Here is a 20801-nt window from a genome sequence, read left to right as displayed (position 1 = left end):
CTGTCCCCGCCCCCCGCCCCCATCCCTCGCCCGCTGCCTTTAATCCAGTGCTTTCAGTCTTTCCACGTGGCCAACGAGCGCGACGCCCCTGGCCGGAGGGTGGGGGGTAGGAATTGGGGGTTGGGGAGGGTATCCCCCCTTCTCTCCCCCACACCCCCTCCTCGGCCCGGCCCGGCCTCTTCCCCCTCCTCTTCTGTAGTCCCGTCCCGCCCCTTGTTTTCACAGGCCCTTCGTCCAATCCCGAGTAGGTTTTGGGGCGGAGGGCGTCCAGGAGGCGGTGCGGGGCGGGGCGGGGAGGAGTCCAGTGAGAGTCGGAGTCGTGGAGGCGGGCGGAGCGGGGCTGGGGGCGCACCGGACAGGGACACGGTAAGGGCCTCTTTGGGCCGGGGGTCGCCATGGTCCGGGGGTCTCCATGGGGCGGGGAACTCCTTGAGCCGGGGGTCTCCATGGGCCGGGGGTCTCCTTGGGCCCGGGCCGACGGTCTCCATGGGCCAGGGGCGGGAGTCTCCATGGGCCGGGGGTCCCGGGAGGCGGGGATTGGGTCGGGGGGCCGGGGGCTCAGACGAGGGTAGGCCTTGGAGACCAGGCGTCCCCGGCGTCTGAGCTCAGCCCCCAGCCCCGCCTTGCTGCCCCGCACAGCCCCCCGCTCCCCTCCCCGCCTCCGGCTTCCCGGGGGAGGGGTGGGGGACTCCCTGCCCAGACCCCCAGACCCTCCTGTGCCGGGACAGACGCTTTTATCCCCTCCCTGCTCGCGGGCCCAGAGGGAGGAGGCCTGGAAGGAGCAGGGGGGCAGGGGCCCGGCGGTTCCCTCCCCGCCCAATGTGTCTCGAGGTCCTGGAGAGTGGGGAGGGTCCCCAGGGCCGAGAAGGCTTGGGGGAGGGCGGGGGTCTGTCACGTGCATGTTTGGAACCCCCAACCCCAGCTCGGGGGTTGGAGTTGGAGAGAGGTACAATCCTCCTTCCCTCCTTCTACTCCCCACCCCTCTCCACACCTCCTCCGGGAAGCCAAACCGTTTCCCCCACTCCATGGCCGGACGGCCCAGCCGGAGACCGAGGCAGGACCGGGGGGCGAGGAGTTGCAGAGCTCAGCCCCCTCTCCCTCATCTCCTCCAGCCCGCAGAGACCCCCTTCCCCCCATCTCCACCCCCCCCCCCGCCGGTGTCCATCTCTTCTGGCTGATGCCCCTCGGTGGTGCCCCCACCCAGCCCACAGTGGTTAGTGATAACTGGCCAGGACCCCCGGGGGGTGAGGGCTGGAGAAGGGAAGGCTGCCGGCGACCCAGCCGGTGTGGGGCACGTGGAGGGCTTTGTTGGGAATGGGGGTCGAGCGTGGGGGTGACTGGGCTAGTTTTCATGTGAAACCAAGGAGGTAAACTTGCTCTCCAGAGGAGATGATTTCTCTCCTCCTGAGAGCCCCAGAAATCTAACCTAAACTCATTAGTGATGTCCCTCCAAAAGGCAGTGGGGGCGGTTTCCCTCTCCTCCCTGAAATGGACTCCTGTTTGGCTCTCCTTAGGTTAGATGTGTGGCTTAGTGGAAAGAGCACGGGCTGGGAGTCAGAGGTCGTGGATTCCAATCCCCGCTCTGCCACTTGTCAGGTCCCTCATCTGTAAAATGGAGATTAAGACTGTGAGCCCCATGTGGGACAACCTAATTACCTTTTATAATAATGTTGGTATTTGTTAAGTGCTTACTATGTGCCGAGCACTGTTCTAAGCGCTGGGGTAGATACAGGGTAATTAGGTTGTCCCACGTGAGTTTCACAGTCTTCATCCCCATTTTACAGATGAGGTAACTGAGCCACTGAGAAGTTAAGTGCCTTGCCCAAAGTCACACAGCTGATAGGTGGTGAAGCTGGGAGTAGAACCCATGACCTCTGACTCCTAAACCCATGCACTTTCCACTAAGCCATGCTGCCTCAGTTCCCTCTTCTGTAAGTGACTTGCTCAAAGTCACACAGCTGACAGGTGGCAGAGCCGGGAGTAGAACCCATGACCTCTGACTCCTAAATCAATGCTCTTTCCACTGAGCAACGCTGCTTTTATCTACCCCAGCGCTTAGAACAGTGCTTGGCAAATAGTAAGTGCTTAATTATCGTTAGTATTATTATGTGCCCCTGTCTGATCTGTTGTTTCCCTGATCCACAGAGGAAAAGGGCTCATATAGCAGGAGAGCTTGTGGTCAGACACAAGGAAGGACTTCCCGACTATGGTTGAAACACGGGAGTGAGCGACCCAGGCAACCTGAGGAGAGTCTCTGCTCCAGGAGGCCGTTAGCAAAGAGTAGAAAGCTAACTGCTCTGCATATAGTAAGCGCTCAATAAATATTATTGAATGAATGAACTGCCTGTCCTGAGTGGTGGTGGTGGGCAGGGGTTATTCATCTGCCCAAAAGCAGGGGACTGGACTAACTGACCTCTTGAGACCCCTCCTAGCTTCAGAATCAGGGATAGAAGCAAAACCCCTTAGTCACAGATTTGGCCCTGGCCTCTTACTCATGGGCTCTCTGTTTCCTGGGGTGGGGGTTGGGGGGGGCTTTGGGGAGCCCCAATCCTGCAGGGGTGAGGGCCATACGAGGAGCTGTTCCTGAGAGCCCAAGCAGAGATTTCTCCTAAAACAGCCCAGGGATCTAGGGGCCCTGTGTACTGGCGAGACGGCGGGGTCATGTGCTGGTTTAGTCAATGAGGGGCATATGCCAAGCGTGAGCCCCTGCTGAGTCCAGAGCGCTGTACTGAGTTCTTGGGAGAGCACAACAAAAGCAAAACATAGGTTCCCTGCCCTCCAGGAGCTTGCAAATTTAATAGGGGAATTTGGCAGATAGAAATTATTTACAAATAGTGGAGCCTGAGGAAGAAAAGGGATTCAGTAGGCAGCAGCATGAATACATCAGGATGAAAGAGCAGAATAAATAATTGAATGTACGCCTGGGTATACACGTGGACAAAAGTGCTGAGCAGGGGAGTAAATACATAAGTGCAAAGGCCGGCTGTTGAGTTGGTGCTGCTTAGGATGTTGGGAGCTAATTGGGGAGGCCTTCCCCAATCAATCAGTCAATAGCATTTACAGAGCATCGACTGTGTACGGCAAGGCACTGTATTAGTCCCCTGGGATAGCACGATAGAGTTTGTGGACAAGTTCCCAGCCTATAAGGACCTTGCAGTCTAAGGGAGCGCTCTGACAGAAAAGTAATTTACAGACAGGGGAAGTAGTGGTCAAATGGTAAAGCGTGTAAATCAGAATGTTCAAAAGTTCATGAGTGCAAACATGCTGAGATGATAGCATGGAGGCTGGGGAATTAATTGGGGAAGGCCTCCTGGAGGAGGCAGGCTTTGAATGGGGGGGAGAGCTGTGATATATTGGGGAGCTAGGATGAAGGAGTTCAGAGCTGGGGGCAGAAGTGGGAGTGCCAGGTGCTTAGAAGGTGTGGGAGAAGTGAGGAGTGTGAGCAGTGCGTGAGGAGAGCAGATATGAAAGATGAAGATAGTGGCCCCCAGATCTGGCCCGGAAGAACTACCGAAAAGACCGAGAGAACCTGGAGGTCAGGGTCGGTCAGCCTGCCAGACCTCCGCTCTCCACATCTTCAAAGGCTGGTTGTTCTGAAATCAAACCTCATCCAGGAGGGTCTTCCCTGTTTAATTTCTCATCCCTCCAGTTCCTATCTTCCAACTGCCACCTGCGTTGTCTATGCCACCTAAACACTTGGGTATTCACAGCTCACTGTGGCACTTAGCTCCACATCTTAACCATATGACTTTCTCTTTCCTGCAGTAATTACTTAAACATCCATCCCTCTGGCTAGATTGTAAATTTTGAGGACAGGAGACACTAACCCTCTGGTACTCTCCCAAGCACTCAGGACAGTGCTGTGAACAGAGTAACAGTACAGCATTGTGAACAGTCCGGTCTCAGGGAGGAGAGGCCCCTAGCCACCTGCTTTCCTGGGCTTTCCCACTTTCTCAGATGTCTGGAAACCTGAACATGTCAAGGCTTCCCTGGAGACCCCGACAGCGGAACAACCAGCCTCCCCTGCTGCCTCCCCTCCCTACCCCCTACCACCACGCCTTCTTGGTTGGGTCTCCATCTCGAGGGGGTTGGGCAGAACTCACCCTAGAGCTGAGGTCAAGGTTGGTTTTCAAGCCCTGAGTTACAAGGATAACTGGTTAGTGCGGACCTAGTTGACGGCACCGATGGGTGGGGTGACTCCAGCCCAGGCCTCAGTCATCCCGGTCTGCACAATGGGCGTGTCAAACCCCTCTACCGGGATTCCTTCCTCTTTGGAGACAGGGAACCGGAATCCTACCCCTTCTGCCAGACACCGGCCTCGGGCATGGCACCCAGACCCCTCAGGGCCTCATCTAGAAAACGGGGACAAAGGCCTGGATGTCCCTGCTCCTCCGGGGCTTGTTGGAGCTACCGGGGAGATGTGCGTGGTGTGCGTGGTGACAAAAATCTCGGAGAAGACCAAGCCTCGAACCGCAGAGACTAGGCAGAGGAAGGAGGACGTGAGGGGGCGGGTTTTCTGGAGTGCCTGCGGCCGGGGAGGCCGGTGGGGAGGCTGGAGGGAAGGGAATGGGAGAGTTTAGCTGGCGGCTACTTTCAACGGGGGCCCCAGTTGTCCAGGGCGGCCCGTGTCGGAGAGCCGAGACCTCAGTCCTCTGCCGCCCGGCTGGGCAGGGCCATGGTTGGGCAGGGTCCTCGCTGGGCAGGGCCTTGGCTGGGCGTGACGTCGCGGGGCGAAGCGCCTGAGTCATAAATGAGCTGAATTCCTGTGACATCAGCCCACTGGCATCTCCGCCGGCGGCTCACGGGAGGGACAGGGGCGGGGGGCTGCGGCGCGGCCTGGTGACCCCTAGGCGACGAGCCCCCACCCCCCGGGGTGTGGGTCAGTTTAGACTATTGTCCAGCCGCTTCGAGCCCCGCCTTTCCGGGGAGGAGGGAGCGGATCCGGCAGCTGAAGATTTGTGTCTGGAGAGGCCCCTGCGGGGACGGGGACGGAGAGGCCTGCGGGTCAGGTGCCTTCGCCCCCGAGTGACCCCGAAAAACAACTGCCGCTTCGTCCCAGCCTTGGGGGAGGGGCTGCCATCCCCCGGTCACGGCGGGGGTCTGCTGTCCCCCAGACTCCCACCCCCATCTCCTCCACCTGGCCGGGGGGCTTTTCAAACAAATGCGCCTTGGACCCACCCGCGAGCCCAACCCCTTCCCCGACTGCTGGAGGGGCCCAAGCCGTGGCAGGGGAATAGGGAGGGTGCAAGGCAGACCGTCCTCCTGGGGGAGGGTGGGATGAGCGAAGGGAGGTGTGTGTAGGCTGGTTCCCCCATTTCTTTGGGGCACCTGGGATCAGAAGCTGGGGGGGGGTGGGAGGGGCTGGAGAGTCGAAACCTCTCTGAGGGGTGGCAGCTCCTCCGTGTCCATAAACCAGTCCCCCACGGTCAGTTATATTTATAGAGCATTTACTATACTTAGGAGAGTACAGTACAACAGTGGATATACACAATCCCTACCCACAGCGAGTTTACAATTTCGTCGGGAATACAGACATTAAAAATAAATGAGATGGGGAAGTGGCGGAGTATAAGGAGATGGACAGAAGTGCCGTGGGGAAGGAGCCAAGTCCTTAAGGGGTGCAGACCCAAGAGCATAGGTGATGGAGGAGAGGGCAAATTGGGTGGAGAGGGGAATGAGAGGTCAGATGGGGAAGGCTTCTTGGAGGAGGTGTGATTTTTAGGAGGGCTTTGAATGTGGGGAGAGTAGTGGTCTGTTGGATATGAAGGGGGAGAGAGTGCCATGCAGGAGAGAGGAATTGGGCGAGGGGTCAGTAGTGGGATGGACAAGAACAGGCACAGCAAGTGGATTGACGAAGGCTGCGTCCTGAGTCGTAGTAGAAGATCAGGGAGGTAAAGTAGGAGGGGAAGAGCTGAAGCAGTGCCTTAAAACAGATGGTGAGGAGTTTCTGTTTGATGAGAAGAGGAATAGGCAACCGTCGGAGGTTTTTGAGGAGAAGGGAGAGGTGGACTTAGCGGGTTTTTTTTAGAAAAATGATCCAGGCATCAGAGTAGAGTTTAGACCGGAGCTGGGAGAGACAGGGCTGATGCAGTAGTAGAGGGGGAAAATGATGATTGCTTGGATCAGCGAGGTAGCCGTTTGGAGAGGAAAGGGTGGCTCAGTGGAAAGAGCACGGGCTTTGGAGTCACAGGTCATGAGTTCGAATTCCTGCTCTGCCACTTGTCAGCTGTGTGACTGTGGGCAAGTCACTTCACTTCTCTGTGCCTCAGTTACCTCATCTGTAAAATGGGGATTAAGACTGTGAGCCCCACGTGGGACAACCTGATTCCCCTGTGTCTACCCCCAGCGCTTAGAACAGTGCTCTGCACATAGTAAGAGCTTAACAAATACCAACTTATTATTGTCAAGGTAGAACAGACAATGTGGATTGAGAAAGATGGGTTGAAGAAAATGCTAAGCTTTCAGGCTTGTGAGATAAGTAGGGGAGGAGGGTGCCATTGTCTACAGTGATGGGAAGTTGCAGGGAGAGAGTTTTGTCATTCATTCATTCAATAGTATTTATTGAGTGCTTAGTATGTGCAGAGCACTATACTAAGCGCTTGGAATGTGCAGTTTGGCAACAAATGAACTCGACCCAGGATAATGAACTGGGCACTCTGTGCAAAGTGCTGTATTGGGTACCTACTGTGAACAGAGTGCTAGACTGGGCACTCAAGTGTAGGGTACTCTACTGGGAACTGCCTGTGGACAGGGTGCTACTGAAGCTGGTGATGAGATTAGTAGGTAAGGGAGCAGAGGAAGGGGTCATGGGTTGAGAATCAATCGAAGGAAATTCCATTGTGCATCCGGCCGGGAGAGCCTTGGCCAGGTGGGTGGGAGATGGGGATGGATAAACTGCCCTCTGAGGACCCCGCTGGCTGATTGGCACTGGGGGCGTGGGCACCTGGGCCCAAATCTCCAAGGGCACAAAAGACCCCGTTTGAGGGTGTTTTTGACTGCAAAGAGTGAGCTCCAGTTCCCTCCCACCCCCCTCCAGCAGCACCAAGGTGGACTGGACCTACGCTGGGTGGACCACTGAATTAAATATTCAGAACCCTAAAAGACAAGTGCCAGGAGGGAAGGGCATGAGCAGGGGAGCGATGGGTGAAGAGAGTGGAAGGGAAGCGGGGAGCTTTGGAGCACCTTTAACTCAACAGGCTGGAGATTCACCTTATTGCGGAGATGGATGGAGAATCATTGGAGGATTTTGAGGAGTGGGGAGACGGGCGTAGAAAGATGTTTCAGGCAGCAGAGGAAAGTATGAACTGAAGAATCAGCTTGGCCTAGTAGATAGAGCATGAGCTAGGAGTTAGAAGGACCTGGGTTCTAATCCCAGCCCCGCTATATGTCTGCTGTGTGACCTTGGGCAAGTACCTTTTCTTCTCTGTGCCTCAGTTACCTCATCTGTAAAATGGGGATTGTGAGCCCCGTGAGGGACATGAATAGTGTTTAACCTGATTACCTTATATTTATCCCAGCACTTAATTCAATGCTTAACACATAGTAAGGTACTTAGCAAGTACCATTTAAAAAAAAACAAAAACTGGAGGCAAGGAAGTCAGTGAGGAGGCCGATGCCGTCATCGAAACGGGATATGTGGTGCCCAGACCCGGGTGGTGGCCATTTGGGTGGGGAGGAATTTTGTGGAGGAATAACTGGCTGGATTTACAGATGGGCAGAGGGAGAGGTGAGTAGCTAGATGTCCAGGAGAGGGTGAGCAGCGATGTTGGAATTGTGTGAGGCTCCTTCGGCCCCCAAGGGTCTCCATTGCACCTTTCTCACCTCCTGTCGGGGTGGGGGGATACTTCGTTCCAGAGGAGAAAACAGCAGCCCAGAGAGGCTCAGCGCCTGGCCTGAGGTCACAGAGCAGCCCAGTATAGAGCCAGGTCTCCTGACTCGCGCTACACACTCCCTTCATGCCGCTCCCCAGAGGAACAGATAAACGAGCCGCAAACTGGCCAGGACGAGGGACCACCCTCTGTCTGCGACTGCGCTGTGTGCGGGGCCTGGCGCTGTGGCTTGGGCGTGGGGCCGGGGGCCGACAATGGCCATTGTGTGGGGAAACAGACACTGTTGTGTGCCCCATTGATGCCCTGGAAGGGCCCAGGCATCCGGGTGACACCATCCGGGGGCATGGGTGGAGTGGGGTGGTGCCCTGGAGGTATGCCGGGGAGGAATGGGTGGGAGGCACCCTGGAGGGAAGTAGACCTTGGGGGAGCATGGGGCAGCCAAGGCTCCTGTGTGCAAGGAGCCCAGAGTTGGGCCAGTGTCCAGCGGGGATGTTGTCTGGGGTGGGGACTCTGGGGCTCCAGGATGGCCCCCGCCATGATTCCACATGGATGCCTGGTGGAATGGTGCCCAGTGGGGTGTCCACACTATGGTTCCAGCTTTGCCCCGTGGGTGGCAGGGCCTCCGTGTGTGATGTCCCTGGACCACCAGCTGGCCAGGGTTCAAGTGGGCCCCATCCAGGCCAAGAGTAGAGGGGGAGATTGGGTGGTTGGGCACACATGAGTTTCTATGTGTCTGCATGTCTGTGCATGTCTTCGTATGTGTGCACATATATGGGCATGAGTGTGTCTGAGCACGTGTGTGGGGATACAGATGAGCCTGGCTGCATATGTGCCTACATGCCACCTGTGTGCCTGGATTTGCATGAGTGCCTGTGTGCATGGGTGTATGTAAACGAGTGTGCAGGGCTGTGTCTTTCATGTGCCTATGCGTGTCATGTCAATGTGAGTGGGTTCCCGGGATGGCTCCCACCAGTTTGGAGAGACTGGGTTTGGCACTTGTCACTCCTTGGGGACTTGAACTCTGAAGCCAGGAGGAGGGAGCAGAGGCTCTGAGTGGCACAGCAGCTCCTGACGCTAGGAAGAGGGCTAGGGCATTAACTGTGTGCGATCCTGAGAGGCGGTGGCGGCAGGAGCCCGCGAGCTGGCGAAGCCTGATACTAAAGCTGAACCACTGGGGTCCAGCCTGGGGCTCCCTGCTGGAGAGAGACACAGCCTCAGGGGGGCCTTGGGGAGAAGCAGCAGGCAACGGAGGGCTTTTCCCAGACCCTTCTGCTCTCCCCAGGATGTCCCTGTGGGTGCCTGATTCTCCTCCCTCCACTGAGAGCCTGCCCTCTCCCCACTTTCTACCCCATGGTCCCCTCTCCTTTCAGCCTGAGTTTCTATTTCTGTCTGCGTTGGCCACGTCACCCAGGTCCCCCGCTATTTTCACCGAAGCCCAATCCAGTGTTCATCTAAGCTCCTTCCCATCCCAGCATCCCAACTTCAAAATGTCCACCTTAGCAGAGGCCAGCCGCCTGGGAGAGCTGAGGCCGGTGGCGGGGGAGGTGGGAGGGCCGTGCCAAGGAGCTAAGGGGGTTGGGGATTGGGGAGTTAGAGGTTGATGCAGCTCTGAGGAAGGGAAAATCCTTTGGTATTTTTCAGGAGAAGCAGCATGCCCTAATGGAAAGAACATAGGCCTGAGAGTCAGAGGACCTGGGTTCTAATCTCAATTCTGCCACTTGCCACTTAGGCAAATCACTTAACTTTTCTGTGCCTTGGTTTCGTCCTCTGTAAAATGGAGATTCAACACTTCTTCATCTTCATGCTTAGACTGCAAGCCCCCAGGGGCCAGAGAATCGGGTCTGACACGATCTTGTATACATGCCAGCACTTAGTATGCTGCTTGGCACATAGTAAGCACTTAACAAAGACCCCAGTGATGATTTCTGTTATTAGGAGGGGATATAATTCCACCGGCCATTGAGGGAGAGTGTCACTGGCCCTGACTCGGACTGGTCTGAATAGGCCTCAGGTGTGTATGTCAGGAACTGTAGGGTTCTGGGGCCGGGTCAAGGTTGGAATGGGGGACCCGGGGGCCCTGCTCAGGCTGCTCCCTGAGGAGGATTGAGCCTTGCGAGTTGGGGAGAGGCAGAGAGGCAGGAGTTGGGCACCCTGTGGGCTTGGGTGGACATTTCCCTGACCAAGCAGGTGGGCTGAGCCTGGGAACGGGACATGCCACCCCGCCCCTGCCCCCGAGCCAGTTGGGCAGGGCGGCTGGGCTGGCTCCCCTGGCTCGGCCCCGGACCAGCCCAGCGCTGCAGCTTTGAAGTCCGATCCAATGGGCGTGCTCTGGCCGAGGACTGGCCACACCCCCGGCCTGGTGCCACACTCTGTGTCCCCCACCCAGCACTATGCCAGTCTTGTTCCCCACCAGCCCATGGTCATTCATTCATTCAATAGTATTTATTGAGCGCTTACTATGTGCAGAGCACTGTACTAAGCGCTTGGGATGAACAAGTCGGCAACAGATAGAGACGGTCCCTGCCGTTTGACGGGCTTACAGTCTAATCGGGGGAGACGGACAGACAAGAACGATGGCACTAAACAGCGTCAAGGGGAAGAACATCTCGTAAAAACAATGGCAACTAAATAGAATCGAGGCGATGTACAATTCATTAACAAAATAAATAGGGTAACGAAAATATATACAGTTGAGCGGACGGGTACAGTGCTGTGGGGATGGGAAGGGAGAGGTGGAGGAGCAGAGGGAAAAGGGGAAAATGAGGCTTTAGCTGCGGAGAGGTAAAGGGGGGATGGCAGAGGGAGTAGAGGGGGAAGAGGAGCTCGGTCTGGGAACGCCTCTTGGAGGAGGTGATTTTTAAGTAAGGTTTTGAAGAGGGAAAGAGAATCGGTTTGGCGGAGGTGAGGAGGGAGGGCGTTCCGGGACCGCGGGAGGACGTGACCCAGGGGTCGACGGCGGGATAGGCGAGACCGAGGGACGGTGAGGAGGTGGGCGGCGGAGGAGCGGAGCGTGCGGGGTGGGCGGTAGAAAGAGAGAAGGGAGGAGAGGTAGGAAGGGGCAAGGTGATGGAGAGCCTTGAAGCCTAGAGTGAGGAGTTTTTGTTTGGAGCGGAGGTCGATAGGCAACCACTGGATTTGTTTAAGAAGGGGAGTGACATGCCCAGATCGTTTCTGCAGGAAGATGAGCCGGGCAGCGGAGTGAAGAATAGACCGGAGCGGGGCGAGAGAGGAGGAAGGGAGGTCAGAGAGAAGGCTGACACAGTAGTCTAGCCCCCCTCCGAGGACCCACCCCGTGGAGGGCTGACTGAGCTTCTTACAGGTGTCTCTAGGCCTCTCCCTACTCCCTGCTATGGCTGCTCCTGAGCTGGTTGGAATCTTCCTGACGTGGCAAGCGGGGTAGGAACATGTTAAACGCTTACCTTGAACCAAGCACCGTGCTAAGCTCTGGGATAAGCTCAATGCAATCGTGTCTGACCCAGTCCTTGTTCGATTTGGAACTCACGAGTGGAGGGAGGATAGGTATTTCATCTCCAGTTTACAGATGAGGAAACTGGGGCACAGAGAAGTTAAGTGATTTGCCTGAGATCACATAGTAGGAAAATGGGAGATCTGGGATTAAAGCCCAGATATCCTGACTTCCAGGCTTGGGCTCTTTTGAAGCAGCGTAGCTCAAGCGGAAAGAGCACGGGCTTAGGAGTCAGAGGTGATGGGTTCTAATCCCGGCTCTGCCATCTATCAGTTGTGTGACTTTGGGCAAGTCACTTAACTTCTCGGTGCCTCAGTTACCTCATCTGTAAAATGGGGATTGAGACCGTGAGCCTCACGTGGGACAACCTGATTACCCTGTATCTACCCCAGCGCTTAGAACAGTGCTCGGCATATAGTAAGCGCTTAACAAATACCAACATTATTATTTCACTAGGACACACTCCTACTACTGAGTAGTGCCCAGTACAGAACTCTGGCTGCAACAGCTGCCCAGTGCAGCCTAATAATAATAATAATGTTAGTATTTATTAAGCGCTTACTATGTGCAGAACACTGTTCTAAGGGCTGGGGTAGACAAAGGGTAATCAGATTGTCCCACGTGAGGCTCACAGTCTTAATCCCCATTTTACAGATGAGGGAACTGAGGCACAGAGAAGTTAAGTGACTTGCCCACAGTCACACAGCTGACAAGTGGCTGATCAGGGATTCGAACCCATGACCTCTGACTCCCAAACCCATGCTCTTTCCACTGAGCCACACTACAATGGCTGCTTAGTCCAGTGCTCCATGTACAGCTAGTATTCAGTGCAGCTCACTGCATAATGTGGGTGCTCAGTACAGCCCCCCACCCACAGCAGGTGCCCAATGCAGTCCCCTGACATGGTAGGTGTCCAAATAAATAGTGGGGATGACGGGGTGAGAACCCAAAGCCTGCAGTCTGGATTCTGGCCTCCACTCTGCAGGAACCCAGCCTGGCACTCATGAATCCTTGCCCTCTTTCCACCAGTATCTCCACCTGTAAAATGGGCAGGGGCTGCCCCAGAGCCCTCGTTGCTCTGCCACTGTGAGATTTGGGGCCCAGTTCTGAGCTCCAGGAGGCCCTGGGAGCCCAGCCAAGGGGGTGTGGTCATTAGACATTTAATGATAATAGCAATAGTAATGATAGTAATAATGATAATTCTGCTATTTGTTAAGCACTGGGGTAGATACATAACAATCAAGAGACCTGACATGTCTGTCTCCCCCTCTAGACTGTAAGATCATTATGAAAAGGGGACCTGACTGCTAATTCTGTTATAATGTACTCTCCCAAACACTTAGTACAGTGCCCTGCACAGAGAAAGCACTCAATAAATATGACTGATTGAATTACTTTAGTGGAGAAATATAGGAGGCAGGGAGATCAGCAAGGAGGCTCATGCAGTAGTTAAGGCAGGATAAGATAAATGATTGGATCAGCATAGTAGCAGTTTGGTTGGAGAGGAGTGGATTTTAGTGATGTTGCGAAGGTAGAACGGGCAGGATTTGCAGGCCGATTGAGTGTGTGGTTTGAATAAGGGAGGAGTCAAGGTTAATGCCAAGGGTAATGATGGCTTGTGAGAAAGGATAGTGGCGTTGTCTATAGTGAGGGGAAAGGCATGGAGAGGACAGGGTTTGGATGGGAAGATGAGGACTTCTGTTTTGGACATGTTAAATTTGAAGTGTCGTTGGGATATCCAAATAGAGGTGGTAGGAGGAAATGCAAAGCTGCAGAGAGGAAGAGAGATCAGGGCTGGAGAGATAGATTTGGGAATCATCCACATAGAGGTGATAGTTGAAGCTATGGTTGCAAATAAGTCCTCCTAGAGAGTGGGTGTAGATGGAGAATAGAAGAGGACCCAGAACCTTGAGGGACTAGCCCCATTTAGGGGGTTGGAGGTAGAGGAGGAAGAGAAACTGAGAAGCAGCGTGGCATAGTGGAAAGAGCATGGACCTTGGAATCAGAGGACCTGGCTTCAAATCCCAGGTCTGCCCCTTGTCTGTTATGTGACCTTGGGCAAATCACTTAACTTCTCTGGGCCTCAGTAATTTCATCTGTAAAAAAATGGGGATTACAAATGTGAGACAGATACTGTGAACAACCTAACATATCTAACCCAGCATTTAGAACAGCGCTTGGCACATAGTAAGCGCTTAAGTACCATAACTGTCTTTATTCCTTATGCCTCAGCTACCTCATCTGTAAAGTGGGGATTAAATCCTACTCCCTTCAATTTGGACTGCGAGCCCCAGGTTGGGTAGGAACTGTGTCTAATCTGATTATTTTGTATCTATCCTAGTGCTTAGTGCAGTGCCTGACACATTCATTTATTCAATCGTTTTTACTGAGTGCTTACTGTGTGGAGAGCACTGTACTAAGCGCTTGGAAAGTACAGTTTGGCAACAGATACATAGGTGCTTAACAAGTACCATTAAAAAAAAGAAAGAGACTGAGAAGGAGAAGCCAGAGAGATAAGAGGAGAACCAGGAAAGGACAGTGTCAGCGAAGTCAAAGCTGGATAATGTTTTCAGGAGAAAGGGGTGTCTATGCAGCCGAGAGGCCAAGTAAGATTAGGATGGAGTAGAGGCAGTTGGATTTGGCAAAAAGGAGATCATTGGTGACCTTAGAGAGAGCTGTTTCTATGAAGTGGAGGGCGCGACAGCCAGATGGTGGCGGCTGGTCAAGGAGGGAATTGGAAGAGAGGAGTGGAGGCAGCACTCAAGGAATTTGGCTAAGAAATGTTTGGAGGGTCTCTCCATCTGAGCTGGGGGGGAGTGGAACCCTCCAGAAGGAGCAAGAAGCAGTTTCCATTGAGTGTTGAGGGCCCAAAGTTGCTCACACCCTCCAGACCGTGCCAGCAGAGGCGAGATCCGAACTGGCTCTCCTTGGTTCTCCCTGCAGGGCCTGGGGCCGCTTCCTCAGCCTTTATCTTGGGCTTCTTATCTGGGAAAACCCAGATAACCAGGCTCCTCCTCTGCACTTTCCCCCTCTTCTTCCAACTGGGCCTGGAGAGGGACTGATAGGCCCAGAAAGGATCCCAAAGCCCCAGAGCCCTAGTTTCTGGGGTCGGGGGTGTTCTGGGTTCCCCAGGGGGAGGAGCTAACCGGGGGCTCTGGCTTGGGGGCCGTCTGGTGACCCAAGAGGAGGAATAGCATTTTCTGAACGTTCTCTATGAAAGAAGCAAGCAAGCAGTCATTCAATCATTCATTCATTCATTCAGTTGTGTTTATTGAACGCTTATTGTGTGCAGTGCACTGTACTAAATGCTTGAAAGGGTACATTGTAACAGTAAACAGATACATTCCCTGCCCACAATAAGCTTTCAGTGTAGAGGATAGTAATTGTGGAATTTTTTTAAGCTCTTACTATGTGCCAGGCACTGTACTAAGCCAGGGTGGTTACGAGTTAATCAGCTTGGACATAGTCCCTGTCCCACGTGGGGCTCAAGTCTCAATCCCCATTTTACAGATGAGGTAACTAAGGCACAGAGAAGTGAACTGATTTGTCCAAGGTCACACAGCGCACAAGTGGTGAAGCTGGGATTAGAATCCATGACCGACCTTCTGACTCCCAAGCCTATGCACTATCCACTACACCATGCTGCTTCTCCACAGTAAGTGACAGCGTGCCTGGCCATAAGGAGATTCCACTCCAAGCAGGGAGATTGACATACAAAGGGTTTACAAATGGGGTAATCAATAAACAATTGAATTCCTCTCTACCCAAACTGCTACTATGCTACAGTGCTCTGCACATAGTAAGCGCTCAATAAATACTATTGAATGAATGAATACTATGCTGATCCAAATCCAGCCTCAACTACTATATCAAGCTCCTCGCTGACCTCCCTGCCTCCTGTCTCTCTCTTGTGCAATCCTTACTTCACTCTAATGCCTGGATCATTTTTCTAAAAAACCAGTTCAAGTCACTTGTCCCAACTCCTCAAAAACCTCCCATGGTTGCCCATCCATCTCTGCATCAAATATTACTATCGGTTTATGGCACTCAATCAGCTCTCCCCCTCCTACCTAACCTTGCTCATCTCCGAGTACAACCCAGTCGCACACTTTGCTCCTCTAACCCCTACTCATAGTACCTCGCTCTCATCTATCCAACCACCGACCCCTCGTCCATGTCGGTCAATCAGTCATTTATTGAACGCTTCCTGTGTGCAGAGCACTGTACTAAGCACTTGGGTGAGTACTGTATAACAATATAACATTTTCCTGTCTACCATGAGCTTACTGCCTAGAGAGGAAGACAGACATTAATATAAATAATTCATTCAATCATATTTGTTGAGCGCTTACGGTGTGCACAGCACTGTACTAAATGTTTGGAAAGTTAGAGAAGCAGGGTGGCTCAGTGGAAAGAGCCCAGGCTTGGGAGTCAGAGGTCATGGGTTCGAATCCCGGATCTGCCACTTGGCAGCTGTGTGACTGTCGGAAAGTCACTTAACTTCTCTGTGCCTCAGTTACCTCATCTGTAAAATGGGGATTAAGACTGTGAGCCTCATGTGGGACAACCTGATTACCCTGTATCTACCCCAGAGCTTAGAATAGTGCTCTGCACATAGTAAGCTCTTAACAAATACCAACATTATCATTATTACAATTGGGCAACAAATAGAGACAATCCCTACCCAACAATGGGCTCATATTCTAGAAGGGGGGGAGACAGACAACAAAACAAAACAGTAGACAGGAATCAATAGCGTCAATATAAATGTTACATATATGTACATAACAGTCCTTCCCTTGGTCTGGAACTCCCTCCCTCTTCATATCGGACAGACCACTGCTTTCTCCACTTTGAAAGCCCTCCTAAAATCATATCTTCAGGATGTCTTCCCTGCTTAACCTTTCATTTTCCCCACCCTATTAGCCCTCTCCTCTGTATCACCTATGCACTTGAGTTTGCTACTCACCCCACCCCCCACAGGATATATGCCCATATCAGTCAATAAATCGTATTTGAGTGCTTACTGTGTGCAGAGCACTGTACTAAGTGCTTGAGAGATTACAGTATAACAGAATTGACAGACACATCCCCTGCCCACATACGAGAATATAGTCTAGAGGAGGATACAGATACTAATAGAAATAAAGTACGGATATGTACGTAAGTGCTGTGGGGCTGAGGGGGGGGGTGAAAAAAGGGTGCAAATCCAAGTGCAAACGTGATGCAGAAGGGTGTGGGAGAAGAGTCCATGTCTTTATATTCTGCCACTTTCCATATATATAACTCACTTTAAAGTCTGTCTCCCCCTCTAGACTGTAAGCTCCTTATGGGCAGGGGTCGTGTCTACTATCTCTGTTGTTACTGTACCTCCGAAAGCTCCGTCCAATGCTGTGCTCACAGTGGGTGCTCCCTCAATACTGTGGATGGATGGCCTAGCTGAAGACAGTTGAGTGGCGGAGATGACTGGGCCCTTCCGCGAGGGCTGGCCAACAGATGCCTGCTTTGAGCTGATGCAGCTCCTGCCATCAAGGCAGGTGTTCCCTTGCCCCAGGGGCCAGTGCCATCAAAAGGGCAAATGTTACAGTCCTATGGACTAGTGGAATATGGAGTAGTGCCTTGTCGTCCCCAGACAAGAGGGTGAACTTCCCCCTTCCCTGGAGTTTCGGTAGTCTTGGAGCACAAGAAGCAGAGACCCCATCAGGAAAGCCAATGTTGGCTTCTGTCCAAAGTCAGTGCCAGTGTCTGGGGGTGAGTTGCCTGTCTTGGGACAGAAAGTCCGAGTTCTTAGCTCCTCTCGGGGTAGGGAGGTGGCTGTGGCTGGTGGCTTCCAGAGTCTGAAATGCCTAGAGCTCCAGGTTCTGGGGTCCTGGGGTTCCGCGTCCCACCGGATATGAGGGGATGAGCCGGGGGCAGTCAGAGCGGGTCTGTGGCTTGTAGGGCTCGTGAGTCACCTGTCACCTGCCCAGGCTGGGAATGAGCTGCTCTCTCACCCGGTGGCATTGTAGCTTGGAGGCTCTGGCCCCTGGAATGCCCAGGGAGGGGTCCTGCTCCCCCATGCTCCCTGAGTGTGCCAGGAAGCACCCAAGATGGGCATAGGGGGTGGGGAGCGAGCTCGCAGCCTGCCCAGGCACAGTCTTCCACTCTGCTTTGGCTGTGGAGATTTAGGGGTGCGAGGCTGACATTGAGAGCCCAGATAGAAGAGGCCACAAGGATTGGTGGTGAGGGTGGGCACCCCCGGGGACACAGCCTGAAGGTGCTGGCACAGCTCACGCTGGAGGCACCTAGGGCCTGTCACCCATCTCTCCCCATCTGAGTGTGTATGGGTGTGTGTTGAGGATGAGGTGGGGTGGAGCGGCCGGGGTCCTTGTCGTGATCTCTCTGCCGCCTGGCAGAAAGCATTAGGTCCTGCCCCTGCTGCCCGGCCCTGCCCCTACGCCCCATGCCTACTGTTGTCCGAGGAATGCTGGACTCCAAATGATGCTAGGGCCGAGGAGGAGGTGGCGGTGGGGTCGTGGGCCGGAGATGTTTTGCCCTGTTTGACACGTGGCCTTGGGAGAACTGGCCCGGGCCCTGCTCCCTGGCCTGCCCCGCCAATGAGTCAGACTCGGAGGTGTCGTCCTGTCAGAGCCATCGCACTAGGGGGAGTAGACTCGAGGAAAGGAAAGTCAATTCGAAGGTGTGTCTGCTTGTGCTCATCAATGTGTAGAGTTGCACGTGTGTGCTTACCTGGGTATGTCAACATATGCATGGCAGCTGTGTAATAATTATTATGGTGTTTATTAAGCACTTACTATGTGCCAAGCACTGTTCTAAATATGAGGGTAGATATAAGTTAATCAGGTTGGAGAGAGTCCATGTCCCATATGGGACTCACAGTCTTAATACCTATTTTTTAGCCGAGGTAAAAGAGACACAGAGAAATAGAGTGATTTGCCCATGGTCACACAGCTGTAAGTGGAGCCCAGGTCCTCTGACTCCCAGGCTCATGCTCTATCCATTAGACCACAGTGTGGGTCAAGGCACATTGTGTGTTTGGCCGGGGAGGGGGGCTGCCAGAGTGGTCTGTGAATGTGTATGTAGCTTTCAGGATGGGTCTGAGTGTGTGTGTCCTTACATTCACCGTTATGATCCACCTAATAAAAGAACTCAGTCAAGGGAGTCGGTCATTATAATAATTGTGGTATCGGTTAAACGCTTACTATGTGCCAAGCACTGTAGCAAGCACTGGAGTAGATACAAGATAGTCAGGTCCTATATGGGGCTTACAGTCTAAGTGGAAGAGAGAAGAGATATTGAATCCCCATTTTGCAGATGAGGTAACTGAGGCATGGAGAAGTTGTTAACTTGCCCAATGTCACGCAGCCGACAAGTGGTAGAGCTGGGATTAGAACCCAGATCCTCTGACATCCAGGCCCATGGTCTTTCCCCTAAGCTGTGGTGTTGAGTGGCTTTGAGTCTTCTGCCCCAAATGTTTCTGCTGTGGACCATGAAACCTTTTCTTATGTGGAAAAGCTGGGAATCAGGCCCTTCCTGCCAGGCCAACTGATCAGTGATGCCAGAGGGACTTTGGACCAGTGTCTGTGCTGGGTCATTTTTGAGGAGTGTCAGGGAGCAAGAGGGGAGAGTCAGAGGTGGCAGATGGTCCACGCTGGATCACTGGAGGAGAACAGGGTAGGAAAGGGGAGGGTCAGGGGTGTCGGATGGTCTGTATTGGGTCACTCAGGGAGAGTCAGGGGTGTCAGATAGTTCATGTTGGATCACTGGGGGAGAGTCAAGGATGGAGAGGGGAGAGTCAGGGTTTTGTGATGGTCTGTGCCGGGTCACTGGGGACAGCAAGGGATGGAGAGTGGAGAGTCAGGAGAGTCAGATGGTCTGTGCTGCATCACTAGGGCAGAGTCAGGGATGGAGAGGGGAGAGTTAAGGGTGTCGGACAGTTCATGCTGGGTCATGAGAGGGGAGAGTCAGGGGTAATGTGTGGTCCATCTGTGAGAGTGGGAGTCCAGGAAGGCAAGCAATACGTGGTTCTTCCAAGCATCTTGCAGGGGCTAACCATCTGACAGCTATATTTGTACCTTTCTAGCTATAAATTATTTAATGTCTGTCTCTCCAGTTTGAGTGTAAACAGCTTGAGAGCAGGAAATGTGTTCCCATGATTCTTTTTTAAGGAGTAATGTGGACTAATGGAAAAAGCAAAGACCTGGAAGGGCCTGGTTTCTAATCTTGACTCTACCACTTGCCTGCTGTGTGACTTTGGGAAAATCCCTTAAATTATCTGAGCTTCAGTTTCCTCATTTGTAAAATGGGAATTCAATACCTGTTCTCCTTCTTACTTAAACTGACAGTCTCTGTCTGACTTTTTTTTTTTAATGGTATTTGTTACGCACTTACTCTATGCCAGGCACTGTACTAAGCATTGAGGTAGCTACAACGTAATCAGATTGGACTCAGTCCACCTGGGGTTCACAGTATCAGTCCCCATTTTACAGGTGAGGCAACTGAAGCACAGAGAAATTGTGATTTGCCCAAGGTCTCACAGCAGACAAGTGGCAGAGCTGGGATGAGAATCCATCAATCATTTATTGAGCGCTTACTATGTGCAGAGCACTGTACTAAGCATTTGGGAGAGTACAACAGAATTATCAAATGCTTTCCCTGCCCATAAGGAACTTACACTGTAGAGGGGGAGAACCTAGGTCTCTGACTCCCAGGCCCAGTTTCTTTCCACTAGGCCGCACCGCTTCTCTACATTCATTCATTCAGTAGTATTTATTGAGCGCTTACTATGTGCAGAGCACTGTACTAAACACTTGGAATGTACAATCTGGCAACAGAGACAATCCCTGCCCAATGACGGACTCACAGTCTAATCGGGGGAGACGGACGGCAGAGCAAAACAGAACGAAACGAAAACAAGACATTATCACGATAAATAGAATCAGGGGGATGTACACCTCATTAACAAAATAAATATGGTCATAAATAATATATACAAATGAGCACAGGGCTGAGGGGAAGGGAAGGGAAGGGGGAATGGGCGGGGGGGGAGGAGCAGAGGGAAAGGGAGCTCAGCTGAGGGGAAATGAATGGGCAGGAGCAGAGGGTGGAGAGGGAGCAGAGGGAAAAGGGGGTAACTCAGTCTGGGAAGGCCTCTTAGAGGAGGTGAGCTCTCAACCCATCTCTACTTTAGTGTTTAGAACAGTGCTTGACTTTTTAGTAATAGCGTGTAAATGACATAATCACCATCACCCTCACATAGGAAGTGCTTAACAAATACCATTTATTTTATCATCGTTATTGTTTATCTCCAACAGCTCAGTGCAGAGCTGTAGGAGGAGTAGGAGTTCAGTAAATAGTCCTGGTTGGTTGACTCCCCCCTAGCCGCTCTCCCCAGGGGGGCTGGGAGGGGAAGGGAGGAGGCGGAGCGGGGGGACTGTTGGAAGCAGTAGACCCCAGAATCTGGGCCGGGCTTGGGGGTGGCCAGCTGCGGGTGGGCGGGGAAGCCT

General features: G+C 53.2%; 1 protein-coding gene across 1 annotated transcript in view; it reads left to right on the top strand.

Moving 5' to 3' along the window:
• The first annotated feature begins 305 nt into the window (after positions 1-305).
• PLS3 (plastin 3) overlaps positions 306-20801 on the top strand; it is a 41004-nt gene continuing 20508 nt past the window's right edge. The window contains 1 exon segment of the mRNA XM_029067937.1: positions 306-366. The gene's annotated coding sequence lies outside the window, so the exon portion shown is untranslated.

The sequence above is a fragment of the Ornithorhynchus anatinus genome, chromosome 6, assembly GCF_004115215.2.
Source record: "Ornithorhynchus anatinus isolate Pmale09 chromosome 6, mOrnAna1.pri.v4, whole genome shotgun sequence".
Lineage (NCBI taxonomy): Eukaryota > Metazoa > Chordata > Mammalia > Monotremata > Ornithorhynchidae > Ornithorhynchus > Ornithorhynchus anatinus.
This window is presented reverse-complemented; position numbering and strand designations above follow the sequence as displayed.